Source organism: Amblyraja radiata, chromosome 9, assembly GCF_010909765.2.
Source record: "Amblyraja radiata isolate CabotCenter1 chromosome 9, sAmbRad1.1.pri, whole genome shotgun sequence".
Classification (NCBI taxonomy): Eukaryota; Metazoa; Chordata; class Chondrichthyes; order Rajiformes; family Rajidae; genus Amblyraja; species Amblyraja radiata.
Window position 1 is genome coordinate 41121594 of NC_045964.1, and position 16265 is coordinate 41137858.

At 44.3% G+C, this 16265-nt stretch overlaps 1 long non-coding RNA gene across 1 annotated transcript; it reads right to left on the bottom strand.

The window, feature by feature from the left end:
- Positions 1-290: 290 nt before the first annotated feature.
- On the bottom strand, positions 291-14359 carry LOC116977334. The gene is made up of 3 exons (XR_004413189.1): positions 14115-14359; positions 12648-12652; positions 291-301 (listed from the first exon to the last, which is right to left on the bottom strand). It is a non-coding gene; the product is annotated as an uncharacterized LOC116977334 (long non-coding RNA).
- Positions 14360-16265: the final 1906 nt, after the last annotated feature.

A 16265-nucleotide genomic window follows, 5' to 3' on the forward strand; every position in this document is an offset into this window, starting at 1 on the left:
ATGGAGTATATGCCTTCTCCACATGACCGCGTGGGTTTTCTCCGAGATCTTCGGTTTCCTCCCACACCCCAAAGATGTACAGGTTTGCAGGTTAATTGGCTTTGGTAAATGTAAAAACAAAATTGTCCCTAGTGTGTGTAGGATAGTGTTAATATATGGGGATCGCAGGTCGGCGCGGACCCAGCGGGCTGAAGGGCCTGCTTCCATGCTGTATCTCAGAACTAAACTAAACTAAGCTAAGAAAAAATACAGTGCAAGAAGACGAGAGGGTGGAGACACAAGAAGCTGCAGATGCTGAAATCTTAAGCAAAACACAAAGTGCTGTGTCTGGCAGCATCTGCAGAGGGAAATGGACACACCGTGTTTTGGGTCGGTACCTAAGTCACCTGAGTCTATGCAACAAAGGACTTGTATATTCCAAGGACAGTAACAACCAAAACGACTAGACATTTAGCTGCTCTTTCTACAGGAATGCTATATTGACAACACATGGAATGATTTCATGGCAATGGGCATAAAATAATTCCATGCCATAAAATGATTTGTAAGTCAATCTCAGGTGTACTTGCATGTTGATGGGCAGAAACAGCAACTAATCAATTTCACAGAGACAAAGTAACCACAGGCGCTGGAATCTTGATCAAACAACATAGTGCTGGAGGAACTCAACAGGTCAGGCAGCATCTGTGGAGGGAATGGACAGGCGATGTTTCAGGTCGGGACATTTCTTCACACTGGAAGGTAGTGTGGGAGTGGAAGGGAAAGGCTGAAATGTAGAGGCCAGCAAAATCAGTGGGGCTTAGAAGAGAAGGAGAAAGGAGGAGGAGCAGCAGAGGTTTGGAAGGGAAATGATGGTGAAAGAAAGCAATAGGGGAGAGGGCTTCAGTTTGAGAGAGCGAAAATAAATGGGTAAAATATAGATGGGAAAGAAATGCCCGGGAGAGAATGGATGACAGTGTGTTAAGGGTTCACTATGAGTGAAGAGTAGGTATGCTTGGTATTGAACCAAGAGTGTTTCTCTTTGTTGTAGAGGATGCAGAAGGAAAATTGAGCAATAAAACACAACGTGCTGGAGGAACTCAACAGGTCAGGCAGCTTCTGTGGAGGGAGTGGACAGGTGATGTTTCAGATCGGGACCCTTCAGTCTTTGGTAGGGAAGAGAAAGCTGGAAAATAGAGGTGGGGGTGGAACAAAGTCAGGCATGTGATAGTAGATACAGGTGAATGAAGTGGAGCAAGTGATAAAGACTAGAAATGGAAAGGAGACAAAAGGGTGTCAGATAAGGAGAGAAAAGGAGTGAAATGTAAAGCTGGAGATATGGGTGGAAAGGGACAGGGGAGAGAAGGAGTGGGATAAAAGGGAAATTAGAAACTCTGAGATGGGAAATGAGTGTACAGAGGAGGGGAAGGGGGCAGAATGACTGGGGCAGAATAGTAGGAGAAATAGGTGTAGGGTGGGGTGTCCCAAAACATCGCCTGTCAATTCCCTTCATGGATGCTGCCTGACCCGTTGAATTCCTGCATTTTGTCCAAGATTCCAGCATCTGCACTTCCTTGAGTCTCCTGAGAGGGAAGAAAATAGGAGGTGGACACAAAATGCTGGAGTAACTCAGCGAGACAGGCAGCATCTCTGGAGCGAAGGAATGGTTGAAGTATCGGGTCGAGACCCTTCTTCAGACGGGAGTCAGGGGAAAAGGAAATGAGAAACATAGAGGGTGATGTAGAGAGATATAAAACAAATCAATGAAAGATATGCAAAAAATAACAATGATAAAGGAAACAAGCCACTGTTAGCAGTTTGCTAGATGAGAATGAGAATCTGGTGCAACATCGGTGGGGAGTTAAAGGGATAGAGAGAGAGTGCAGTGGTTACTTGAAGTTAGAGAAGTCAATATTCATACCACTGAGTAAGCTTCCCAAGCGAAATATGAGATGTTGTTCCACCGATTTGCGTTTCGCCTCACTTTGACAATGATGGAGGCCTAGGACAGAAAGGTCAGTGTGGGAATGGGAAAGTGAATTACATTTTTTTTGCAACCTGGAGGTCATGTAGATCCAGGTGGTCCGAGCGAAGGTGTTCAGCAAACGATCGCCCAGACTACGTTTGGCATCGCCGATGTACAAGAGTCCACATCTTGAACAACGATACAGTAGATAAGGTTTGAGGAGGTGCAAGTAAATCTCTGCCTAACCTGTAAGGACTGTCGGGGTCCCTGGACAGACTTAAGGGAGGAGGTATAGGGACAGGTGTTGCATCTCCTGCGGGGGAAGGTGCCTGGGGAAGGGGTGGTTTGGTTGGGAAGGGATGAGTTAACCAAGGAGTTGGTGTGGGAACGGTCTCTGCGGAAAGTGGAAAGGGCTGGTGATGGGAAGATGTGACTAGTAGTGGGATCCCCTTGTGTCAGAGATTTATGTGTTGTATGCAATGGCTGATAGGGTGAAGGTAAGGACAAGGAGGACTATGTCCCTGTTGTGACTAAGGGGATGGGGAACAAGTGCAGAGCTGTGGGGTACTGAGGTTTCCCTTTCCCCTGACATTCAGTCTGAAGAAGGGTCTCAATCCGAAACTCTCCAGAGATGATGCCTGTCCCGCTGAGTCACTCCAGCATTTTGTATCTATCTTCGGTTTAAACCCGCCACTGCAGTTCCTTCCTACACAAAATAGTTGAATCTCTTAGAAGAGGGATCATTCAGTGAAGTGCAAATGAGAGAATAACATACTGCGGCTGCTGAAGTGTAGAAAGGGAGGTAACTGTACTGAAAATACCCAGCAGATCAGGTCATATCTGTGGAGATTGGAAAAGGGTTAACATTTCAGGCTTATGATTTCTTAGAATTTTACAGAAACATCTCCAGAGATAATTGTGTGAACGTAATTCTCTGCTATCAGTTTTTCTTTGGCAGTCTGAAGGTCCACCTAGTGGCCGCTGCAATGCCTGTACTTTTAAATAAACAACACTCAGCCATTTGATGACCCAAAGCAAGTTGGAAACAAGATGGAGGATTCGCAATGTGTTATTCCTTGTTTGCATTAACTAAGAAAACATCAGGCTATAAATTAGAAGTGAGGTACGGCGTGGAAAGCCCATGCTAACTTTGTGGCAGCCTTAAACCCACACAAAGTGCTTGAGTAGCTTAGCAGATCAGGCAGCATCTCTGGAGGACATAGACAGGTGACGTTTCAGGTCGGAATCCTTCTTCAGACTGATTGTGCTAGAGGGGGTGGAAGCTGGAAAAGAAAGATGGGGGCGGGACAGAGATAGGAGGAAAAGATGGGGGGGCGTTGATTGCCGGATGTGTGGAAAAAGACCAGAGGTGACGAAGGAGCCAAAGTGTGTCAAATAAGGAAAGAAGAGGAATGAAATGTCAAGCCATAGGGAGGAACATAGGTGGAAGGGGATGGGTATGGGGAGAAGAAAGAGGGCCTGTATAGTGGATGAAACGTATGCTCACTGAGGTGGAGGGAAAACAGGAAAGAGAGAGGGGTAAGAGGGTTTTTACTTGAAATTGGTAAATGTGACGTTCATACCATTGGGTTGTAAGCTACCCGTGGAATATAACATGCTGTTCCATCAGTTGCATGTGGAGGAGGTAGTGCAGGAGGCCCAGGATAGAAAGGTTGGCTCGGGAATGGAAAGGAGAGTTAAAATATCCAGCAACTAAAAGATCTAGCAGACCTTGGTGGACCGAGTGCAAGTGTTCTCAGTGTTTGCTCACATAGTCTATGCCTGGTCTCGACGATGTAAAAGAGGCAACATCGGGAGCACCGAATGCGGTAGATGAGATTCTTAGACGTCCAAGGTGCTGTCTAAAAAGTTGTTATTCTGGAAGCTGAAGCCTCAGGTTAAAATACATCATGGTCAGATAACTGCCAAAATGCCCACCTCTGATCAGAGCAAAAGCAAATTTCAGATGGTTGTGGAGAGGTGACTGTGTACCAAAGTGCCATGATGTCAAACAGCACAGAAACAGGCCCTTTGGCCAAACATGTTCCTGCAACCAAAATGGCCAGTCTCAGCTAGTCTAATTTGCCCACAATTGGCCTACATGTCTCTAAATCCTTTCTATCCATGTACCTATCAAAGTGCCTTTTAAATGGTACTTTTAAATATTGGGTTGGGGAGTGAGGGGAGGAGGCAAGGAATTCTTAGCTTCCTCCAAAAAATCCATGCCAGGGCTCCTTTTGGGAATTTGATCTCAAAGGTAAGGTAGCTTGAGTTTTCCATTTGGTCAATGTTGGAAGAGTCTGATCCAAAATCTCAATGGCCCACTGCCAAAAACAACAATGCTGAAAATTTGAAATTTGCACAGCGTGTACCAATTTTGCACTGGTTTCTGGGTGACCACTCTTTTTGTGGTGAAATGAACTTTCTGCAATTACTTGCAGTCTTGACCTGTGAAATTTGCAATCCTTGATTTAACATTAACAATTGTTTTTGTTTTGATTAGAAAATTAATTGCATAGCATATGTAAACATTGCACTTTGTCCAAGGAATTCTAGCTCCTTATTTTTTACATCCTGTCAGTGCTAAAGTTAGATTTGTGCTTTTCGTGCTGAGTCTGAACAATTTGAACCAATTTTTCCCATCGTTTCTATTGGAGTTTGAGTATCCTGCTCATTGAGATGTGCAGGCTACTGAGACCTGACTACAGGTTAAACTTTCTGACTGGAGGTCTGTCGTTGTTGCCAATTTCCCTGCCCGGTAAAATTGACATGAATGTGATATTATATTTTTGTTTTGGTTCTCTAAATATGCTGTGTTAAGACCCAATCTGGTCCCCATCCCCATGGAGAGTACAACAGAAACAGTGATACAGTGGTCTGCACACAGAATTGTGCGTATCTCTACAGGAACCTGAGCTTGGAGCTGAGAAACAGCACACAGCTGCAATGATGTTGTGTATTTGAAAGGCTATGGACTGCAGATGCCAGAAATCTGGACCAGACATAAAAAATGCTGGAAAAACTCAGCAGGTTAAATAGCATCAAACAGAGAGACTTCTGTTTCCATTGCCTAATAGGTGCTGCCTAATCTATTGAATGTTTCCAGCATTTTCTACTTTGATATTTTGCATTTGCAAGCAAGTGCTCAAGGAAAATTTCTAGCCAAATGTGTTTTATGCATCCACTACCTGGAACAAAGTTTAATTTGTTTAGTCTGTTTGGAGATACAGTGCGGAAACAGTCCCTTCTGCTCACTGAGTCCATGCCGACCAGCGATCCCCGTACACTAACATTATTCCAAACCAGGGACAATTTACAATTTTAACAAGCCAATTAACCTACAAACCTGCACGTCTTTGGAGTGCGTGTGGAAACCGGAGTTCCCGGAGAAAACCCACGCAGGTCACGGGGAGAATGCACAAACTCCATACTGACAGTCCCCTTAGTCAGGATCGAACCCGGATCACTGGCGCTGTAATGTGCCTGTCCCACTTAGATGATTTTTTGGCCGACTACAGGTGGCTGCCACAAAATTTTCAACACGTTGAAGAATTTTCGGCGACAGTGGGGACAATCTTTGCTGTCATAGGTTGTTGTAGGTAGACGTATGTGTTGTCATAGATGCTGTCGTAGGTTGTCACCAGGTGCCGTAGGTGAATTCTATTAAAATTAGTCCCTGGCAGTCGCCTAAAGAGTTGCATCAGTGGGACAGGCCCATAAGGAAGCAACTCTACCCCTGCGCCACCGTGCAGCTCTTTTTAATGGATGGGGATGGTAGATCTTCGTGGGGTTCCCATCGGGTATGCTGGTTTGCTGATCGACATCAATGATGAATCATGATGTTCCAGCACTGTGCTTTTGTGGGGCATGTTTGTTAGAAAGCTGTTGCTTTCCTCCCTGGTGATCACGTACGCTCGTAATTGAAGATGTCAGTTTCTGTTTAAATAGCTATCATCACGTAAATTGAATATTTCTTCAGTTTGATTCAGTTTTTGTATCCAGACTGTGTGCTTCGGATGCAGAAGGAAGCGATAATTAACCCAGGCAATGCTAAAAGCAGAATTACCCAGAGGTTGTTAAGCAACACAAAGATGCATGCTAATTACTACAGACCCAGGTTGATGCAAGACTAATGAAAGGAGTCATCCTTGGCACCTTATAAAGTGAGTAACAACAGGATTGCTTGATTGCTTTGGACAGGAAACACAAGTCTTTGCATATGTGTTCCATTAACGTCACTTTACATAGAGAGATAAATTGTATTGATGGAAAGAGGTTGTTTGCTTCCTTTGGTCTGAAAGGAAAGAGATATAAATCACAATTTTATCATACAGAGTATGTACTTTCAATGGCTTTTGAAGGTGAGGTTACCTTATTATCAATAATTAAAGCAGTCATTACCAATAACATATCAGGCTGGCCGTGGAGCAGCTGGGAAAGCTGCTGCCATGCAGAGCCAGAGACCCAGTTCGATCCTTATCTCCGGTGCTATCTCTGTGGAGTGTGCACTGGAGTGTGCATGTTCTTCCCGCAACCCTGTGGATTCCCTCCGGGCACTCTGGTGTCTTTGAACGTCCCAAAGACATGCGAGTTTGTACGTTCATTGACCTCTGCAAATTGCCCTCAGTGTGTAGAGAAAGAGCGATAACATAGAACATTCCCTCCACAGATGCTGCCTGACCCACTGTGCTCCTCTAACTGTTTTTTGTTGTTATTGTAACATTTGTCTGATTTAAGAATTCTATCACAGAGATAATTAAGCAGTTTGAAAATAATTTGTTTCATTAATCTTCACGTTCCATTTTTAAACTGTTGTGTCTGTACAAAACTAAATCATTAATCCTGCTCTAGTTATTGATACATTATACACCAAATTAAATACTTTCTGTATTTTTTTGTTTGGCCACCTAATGATGGAAAGTGATAGGAAAATAACCCAGGATGTCTCGTCACAGGTTAATGATGGTTCAATTCTCCAAATCAGAGACCTATGTTCAAAGTTCGCTGAGGTTATTGTAAAAAAAAACGATGGAATTCTTACATTGTAGAGGCATAAAGTAGTATGAAAGTAATGTATAATAGTATTATAATAACCCTGTTCAGGATAAACAAGGGCAGCACAGTGGCATAGCAGTGGAGCTACTGCCTTACAGCGCCAGAGACCTGGGTTCGATCCTGACTAGGGTGCTTGTCTCTCTGTATGGAGTTTGTATGTTCTCCCTGTGACCTGCATGGGTTTTCTCTGAGATCTTCGGTTTCCTCCCACACTCCGAAGATGTCAAGCTTTGTAGGTTAATTGGCTTGGTATTAATATAAATTGTCTCTAATGTGTGTAGGATAGTGCTAGTGTGCGGGGATTGTTGGTCGGTGTGGACTCAGTGGGACGAAGTGCCTGTTTTCACGCTGTATCTCTAAACTAAAAAAAACTAAACTAAATTAGGAACGAGGGTCAAAGTCAAGGAGATAGTTACAAATAGCATTTACAGAGTGGTTCTAGCAACGGGAAATCTTGGTTAGTTACTAGAGGAGACGAGAGCAGCTGCAATTGCTCTCCTCACAATAACAAGATGAAGGGATGTTTGACGCAGGTGCTAAAAAGTACGATGGAATAAATGGGGGGGGGGGAGGGGGGGGGGGTTGGTGGTGGAGAGAAACCCCACTGACCGTAGGTTCAGTAACCAGAACAAAGACATCAATAAGGAAAATGAAAATATTATTCTTCTGAAACATTCACTGATTTGAAGTGCACTACCTAAAGAGAGGGTAGAAGGAGATACCATAGGGCAACCTAGAAATATGCTTCAACAGGAGAGAATTGCAGGGACATCGGGGAGAAGGGCTAATTGGAAATTCTCAAAGTGCTAGCACATGCATGGGAAGCTGCATTATTCAGAATTACGACAAGATTTGGGAATGGAGTAAATAAACTGGAGATGATAAATGGTAAAATAAAGTGAGAAAGTAGTTATACCAGCAAGTTGTGGGCAAAAATAATCAAATAAAACTCGATCAAGTATGGCGCACAAAGGATCATTACAGCTTTTTTAAATTGCAAGCTGTGTTTAAAACTGTTTGCCTCTTTACTGAACTGCAGTGTAAAATTATTCTCCTTTCATTAGACTAGACTAAATTTTCTATGCTGTTGCTCCTTTCTACATGTCTGTCTGCCGTTGTGACACATTAATTACACATATTCCGGCTCAATTTATAGTATTAGTTTTCACTGTGAATCAAAATTATACCATGGAAAGATATCTCTGTGCTTGCTGTCACCTAAGTTACCAGAACCTTGTTAATTATTTATACGCTTGCTACTTTAAAAATGTAATAGGGAGGAAAAGCAAAACACAGACTATATTTTTAGGCTCCAATTTAGGATTATTTTAATGATATGAAGCAAGGATTTGCAACGTGAGCTTGGATTTGCTGTGGATAAGCGTTGCCCCTTTTCACCCCAGTGCAATAATGGAAAATGACTGATCTCCAATTGAGGTCAGTGAGAAAGATAGTTATCCAAGTGTCTTTCTTCATGGAAAATGTTATGATTCTTTCAGGTTCTCTCCAGTCAGAGAGTCATAGAGTCATATGACAGGGAACAGGCCCAACTTGCCCATGTCGAACAAGATGCCCCACCTACACTAGTCACACCTGGCTGCTTTTTCCCATAGCCCTCTAAACCTTTCCAGCCATGTATCTGCCAAATTGCATGCTAGCCTATCATAGTGCATGTTAGTAGAAGCCCCGCCTTATACATGCTTTATAATATCAGAACTCGCCTACGTCGAGTAGTAGATGTAGCAGCTAGAAATGTAACGTACTGTAGATCCTGAGCTGTAAGTGTTTAATAAAATATGTTGTATCTTTACATGCGTCTGAGTATTAACAGCTATAGCATCTCTGGAGAAAAAGAATGGGTAACGTTTCGAGTTGAGACCCTTCTTTAGACCCTCCGACGAGAGTTCTGCACCTCCTCTCTCCGATGACAGTTCAGCATACACATTCTATCAGGTGTCCCCTCAGCCTCAGATGCTCCAGAGAAAACAACCCAGGTTTGTGCAACCTCACCTTATAGCAAATACTCTTTAATCCTGGTACACCTTTTCTGCACCCTCTCAAAAGCCTCCACATCCTTCCTGTAACAGGGCGACCAAAACTGCATGGACCCGGCGTGAGGAAACCAGCGTGACTGGGGGGAGAGAATAAAGGAGGACCCAGCGTGGGGGAACTGTCGTGAGGGAGGGAAGAGAAAACAAAGGATCCGGCATGGGGGAACCGTCTTGAGGGAGGAGGGAGAGAACAAAGGAGGACCCGGCGTGGGATACTTTGTAACTATGTCAGCACCCTTATGTGGTGGCTCTTTGCATACCTTGGGTATGGAAAACAAAGAATATCACTGTGACATAATATGTAACAATAAAGTATCATCATCATCATCATCATTCCCCAATGCAGCTTAACCAAACATTGCAGGTAGGTTGAGATTCCTGACAAAGCGCAGCCCAAGGAGAAGACCTCAATGGAGACCTCAATTGCTGAGAAGTATAGTATACATGATATTGATTGTCAATAGAAATTGCAATTTGATGTCACCCTCATCCTTTTAAAGATTGTGGCATGAAACCAACAGTTCTCAGGCCTGAAGGAATACAGCTGGTCGTGTTGCATCTCACAGCATCAGACAACTTGGTTGGATCCTGACCTTGGCTGTTGGTACTGGTTTCCTCCCAAATCCCAAAGGTGTGCAGGTTTTTCCAGGTTAATAACCCTATGTAAATCGCCCCTGATGTTTAGGAAGTGTATGCAAAAGTGAGACAACATAGAGCCAGAGTGAACGGGTGATTCATGATTGCCATGGACTCCATAGGCCGAAGGACCTGTTTCCATGCTGTATCTTAGATTAGATTAGATTAGATTAGATTACCTTTTATTGTCATTCAGACCGAAGTCTGAACGAAATTGAAGCAGTCATACATACAATACAATACAATAAAAAACAACAATAAACACATATTAACATCCACCACAGTGAGTCCACCCAACATCTCCTCACTGTGATGGAGGCAAAAGTCTTAGGTCTCCAGTCTCTTCCCTCCTCTTCTCCCGATCTGCGCTGAGGCGATACCCCCCGGGCGATGTTACAACTGTCCCGCGGCTCAAACACCGCGGCCCGGGGTGGTCGAAGCTGCCGCCCACCAGTCCTGCTGACGCAGCCGCTGGCCCGCGGCCGAACCCCGGACTCAGGCCACCACCGCCAGAACACCGTCGCAGCCCCGAGCCGGATCGCCCTCACGTGAGTGCCGTTACCGTCTCAGCCTCGCGCCAGGCCGCCCCGACTGGGCGCCGCTCCTCCCTCGGGCTGGGCCGCCCCGACTGGGCGCCGCTCCTCCCTCGGGCTGGGCCGCCCCGACTGGGCGCCGCTCCTCCCTCGGGCTGGGCCGCCCCGACCGGGCACCGCTTCTCCCTCGGGTTGGGCCGCCCCGACCGGGCGCCGCTCCTCCCTCGGGCTGGGCCGCCCCGACTGGGCACCGCTCCTCCCTCAGGCTGGGAACGCCGTACCTCCCCGAGCTCGGCCACTCCGACGGGAGCACCGTTCCTTCCTCGGGCTGGCCATCCTCACGGGAGCGTCACAGCCCCTCACAGAAGCCCTGTTCCAGCCCCGAGCCGGGCCGCCCTCACGAGAGCGAGCTCAGTGCGAGTCCTGGCGGGCTCTGCCTCCTGAGCCTCGAGGTCGCCAGCTCCGCCATTAGGCCTCAGCGCAGACGGAGGCAGAGAAGGGGAATACGACAAAAAAGTCGCATTCCCCCGCAGGGAGAGACAGCAAGCCCCGTTTCAACCCCCCCAAAACAGAACCTAAAAACCAAAACTAGACTAACCAAAACGAAAATAAACAACCCAAAAAAACACAAAACAAACAGGACTGCCGGAGAGCCGCTGCAGCCAGAGCCGCGCCGCCAATAGGATGAACTAAACTAAACTAAACTAAACTAAACTAATTTATGTAGAAAGTTCCCAAAGATCTTGTCACGATCCCTTGATGATCTACACCCACTTCGTTTAAAACCCTTTTGTCTCACCTGGGTAAGCTTGCGTGCTCTGCAGTAAACTTGTTAGAGGTTAAGAACTTACTGAGCGCACTGATTACCAAAAGGTAATGTTATCACAGGATTTTTCCCACAGCAGTTAAACTATCAAAAACCTGCAGAGAAATGAGAGATTATAAGCTATTAATCTTCGCTGGAAATTAAAATTCTCCCACCCCTCAGTAAATTAGGCTATGATTGAGTGTATCTTGTAACATAATTGTAGGAAATCCAATTCACCATTGTAGTTGATGACGGCTCTCATATTAAACTGGCAATATGCTTGTCAATCTTCTCTGCACTCTTTCCAGCTTAATGACATCTTTCCTATAGCAGGATGACCAAAGCTGAACACAATATCACAAATGTTCTCACTGAAGTCATCCCATAATTGTGCATATATCACAGAACATCTGCATTAAGTCTGCTTATATATCTAAAGAATATATTATCTTAATACATTAATGAACTGAGAACAGATTGATCGCAAATTTCAACCATCTATGAGCAATGCATGGACCATTAAATATACACATTATGTTAACTATGTGTATGTAACTTATAGATGATTACCACTGCTGATTCAGTAGTGATAGCTAGTTTCTCTGATAGCTAGTTTAGTTTGCACTTATAGTCATAGAGTCATAGATTGATACAATGTGGAAACAGGCCCTTCAGCCCACTTGCCCACACTAGCCAACATGTCCTAGCTACACTAGTCCCACCTGCCCATGTTTGGTCCATATCCCTCCAAACCTGTCCTATCCATGTACCTATCTAACCTTTTTTTAAACTTTGGGATGTTCCCAGCCTCAACTACCTCCTCTGACAGCTTGTTCCATACACCCACCACACTTTGTGTGAAAAATTTACCCCTCAGATTCCTATTATATCTTTTCCCCTTCACCTTTAATCTATGTCCTCTGGTCCTCAATTCACCTACTCTGGGCAAGAGAATCTGTGCATCTACCCGATCTAATCCTCTCATGATTTTATACACCTCTAAAAAATCACCCCTCATCCTCCTGTGCTCCAAGGAATAGAATCGCAGCCTACTCAACTTCTGGCTATAACCTATAGCTCAGACCCTCTAGTCCTGGCAACATCCTTGTAAGTCTTCTCTGTACCCTTTCCACCTTGACAACATCTTTCCTATAACATGGTGCCCAGACTGAACACAATACTCTAAATGCAGCCTCACCAACATCTTATACAACTGCAAACATGACCTCGCAACTTCTATACTCAATAATAGACACAAAATGCTTGAGTAACTCAGCGGGACAGGCAACATCTCTGGAGAGAAGGAATAGGTGAGGTTTTTGGCCAAGACCCTTCTTCAGTCTGAGTTATTTCAGCATTTTATGTCTATCTTCGATTTAAACCAGCGTTTGTAGTTCTTTCCTACACCTATGCTCAATACTCTGACTAATGTGCCAAAAGCCTTTTTGACCACCCTATCTACCTGCGACTCCACCTTCAAGGAACCATGCACCTGCACTCCTAGATCCCTCTGCTCTACAACGCTCCCCAAAACCCTACCATTCACTGCATGGGTTCTGCCCATGTCAGACTTCCTAAAATGCAACACCTCACATTTTCCTGTATTAAATTCCATCAACCATTCCTCAACAATCAATCAAGATCCTGCTGCAAATTTTCACAACCATCTTCACTGTCTGCAAAACCATCCACTTTTGTATCATCAGCAAACTAAGTTTCATCTTGCCATGTATGATCTCATCCAAATCATTGAAATAAATCATTTGTCAGCACCCATCTACAAATTGGAAGATTAGAACATTATTTGGAATGGGTTAGCAGATTGTAGCAGCACTCTGAACTTGAGAAGAGATACAATAACTGTAGATTATTGGACACAACCCTAATCATACCTGGAGATGATACAGTACAGCTCACTTCTTGCACTATAATCCACTTTTTTTGGCTAATGATGATTTTAGACGAATGTCTTGTTTCTTTTTGCACAGTCTTCTTTCTTTTAGAATTTTATATGTAATCAATGTATAATTTTTGCATTATTATGGGACGTTATGGTACAGTTGGACAAGACATTTGTGAGGCCGCATTCGGAGTATGATGTGCAATTATGGCCACCCTGCTATAGGAAGGATGTCATTAACTGAAAAGAGTGCCTATAAGCTTTACGAGGATGTGGTCAGGCACTCGTGTCCTGACCTATAGAGAGAGGTTGGATAGACTAGCACTTTATTCCTTGGAGTGCAGAAGGCTGAATGGTGATCTTATTGAGATGTATACTTTTGATTAGATGAATTGAGAGGGTGAAGTCAGTCTATGCACCTATGATGCTGCAGCATGCAAGATCTTTCATGCTACCTGTTCCTCACCATACCCGTGCATATGACAATGAACTTGAACTTAAATTAGCTCCCTCAGTACGAAGATGCAACCTTGTCTCCACAAGGAATATGTAGTGGTCGCTTCTAACAGAGTAGTCATGGGCATATTCATTTTTAATTTTTTAATTGGTAAGGATAAAGTTGGTGGATTGAATTATTTGTATTGGTTCACTGACTAATTGCCATGTGTCTTTCACAACTCAGCCAGTTTAGTCAGAGATGCTGCTCTCCGTGGTGGACAATGAAGTCCCCTAAATGAGGTACATTCTGCACTCCTCACACATTTTTTTATTCATTCAAAGGATGTGGTCTTCGCATGCTGAGCCAACATTTAATTACCCATTCCTAATTGTCCTCCTGTAGCTGGTACAAATTACTGCTACCTGCTTTGGTAGTGGCATGTGAGGAAGGTTATGCAAGGAGTTCCAAACAGGTGGCTGCTATGTCCTGTATGGTGTCAAACCTCTTGAGTGCTATGTAAACTGCACTCCTCCAGGCAAGTGGAGAGTATTCGATCACAAATACTGACTTGATCTTTGTAGATGCTGGGCAGGCTTTGGGGAGATATGAGGTGATTTACTCACACGTAGCCACATTGGGTTCAGTTTCAGGTCAGTGATTACCCCAAGATATTGATTATGGGGGATTCATTGATAGTAACGCCACTGAATATCAGGGTGTGATAGCTGGATTTTTTTGGTGTTAGACAATTGCTGTCTTGATGTCAATATGCAGTTCACCTTAAGTGCTTAATAATAACAAACCAATACCAATACCAATCAGATAAACCAACCACACTCGTGCCATTATTTGCTTAAAAGCAAAAGCAATAAAAAAGTTTTAGAAATCCCAAATAGATAGATCCATTATAGCAAATCAGACTCACACTGGAAATCGAGAAAGTATTGAAAATGCACCCAGGGTTATTTTTGGTGTAAAATGGCATAGCTTGTTTGTCAAAAACAGGACTGAACGTCAGAGCATCCAGTCCGTTTATTGCATGTCGAGGACTGACTCTCCAACATTTCACGTGTCAGCCAGAACACAATTGAGTTGTGCTGATTGACGCTGTCGCAGGGAGTGAGCTTTCCATTTGCTCCAGAGGCAATAAACATCCATGTCGTGAAAATATAATTCAAGTGACATTTCAGTGGTTCAGTGAATGAATCTCCTGAGTCAATAAAATCATAAGAACATAAGAAATAGAAGCAGAGTAAACCCCAGCCAGGGGAATCAACATCCTGACAACTATGCTACCAACTATACTGTGTTGTGTGCAGTTCTGGTCGCCCAATTCCAGGTACAAGGATGTGACGATTTTGGAGAGGGTGCAGGAGAGGTTTACCTGAATCCTACCTGGATTAGATGGTATTACAAGCGGTTGGACAGGAGTGGATTGTTTCCTTTGGAGTGTCGAAAGTTGAGGGGAGACATGATAGAAGTTTATAAAATTACCGTCAGAACCTTTTACCCCAGGGTGAAAATGTTAAAACTAGTGGGCCTAGCTTTAAGGTGAGAGGGGCAAAGATTAAAAGAGCTATGTGGAAGCATATTTTTAACATAGTGAGAGTGCCTGGAATGAGCTATCAGGGGAGGTGGTAAAGGCAGCAATGATAGTGGTGTTTAAGAGACCTTTACATAGATACATGGATATGCAGAGAATGGATCATGTGCCGACAGAGGAGATTAGTTTAACTTGGCATCATATTTGACATAGACATTGAGGACTAGAGGGTCTGGTCCTTTGCTGTACTGTTCTATCTTTAAGTCTATGCAAATCATTAATTTTTTCACACTTTTTTTTACTAATGGTGCCCGTAATGGCTGCCTCGCCAGCAGTCTGTCTTGTCCCTTTTCTGTTTTTATTATTTTAAATATGTTTTGAATGTTTGTTTTAATGTCTCTCGGTATGTTTTATGTGGGGGTGGGGGGGACCGGGGGAAACTTTTTCCAGTCACTTACCTCGATGGAGATGCGATTTTTCTCCGTGTCGCATCTTCGTCCGCTCCTGCAGCCTACAATGTGGAGTGGTGCAGCCTTTCCTGGACACTGGCCCGGAACTTCAAGCCGCGGGCGCAGTGCAGACTTACCATCGCGGAGCCTGGGATCTTTTGCCGAGGATCGCCAGTGTTGGAGCTCCGACCGCGGGGCCTGTTGACTTTAACACCATGAAGCAGCGGTCTCCGGTGAGAAGAGGCCGACTCGGGGTCTCCATGCCACGGAATGTTCCAATCCGTCCCGACGCCAGAGTTTCCATCATCCCGACGAGAGGGCCTTGGACATCGGACCGTCGGCAGCGACACTGGGGAGGGTTCAAGGTCCCGACCACGGGTGGACAAAGGAGGAAGATAACTGAACTTTATTGCCTTCCATCACAGTGAGGAATGTTGAATCCACCGTGGTGGATGTTTATCTTAAACTTTATTTTATGTGCTGTGTGTATTTTTGCTTTTTTACTTAGTATGGCTGTGTGGCAACTCAAATTTCACTGTGCCTTAATTGGTACATGTGACAATTAAATTGAATCTTGAATCTTGAATTTACTAATTTGCCACCGAGCAGTTGCTCAAATCCTGGGAGGAGTGCTGTGTCTTCCACAAATGCAATACAAATAATTAGACCTTCTGGCTGAATTCTAAACTATCCCAATCCTCAGTCGTGTTCTTTTTGGCTACATTATAAGCTTTCTCTTTGATTTAATACTATCTTCAACGTCCTTTGTTATCTGTAGTTAGACCTGTGTTGGGGTTATGTACTTTAAAGGGTGTGACAGCGCACCCTCTCTTGGATGCCGCTCTGATCTGACAGGCCAGGAGAGGCCAATACCAAGCATCACTGGTAATGGCTGGGTACAATTAG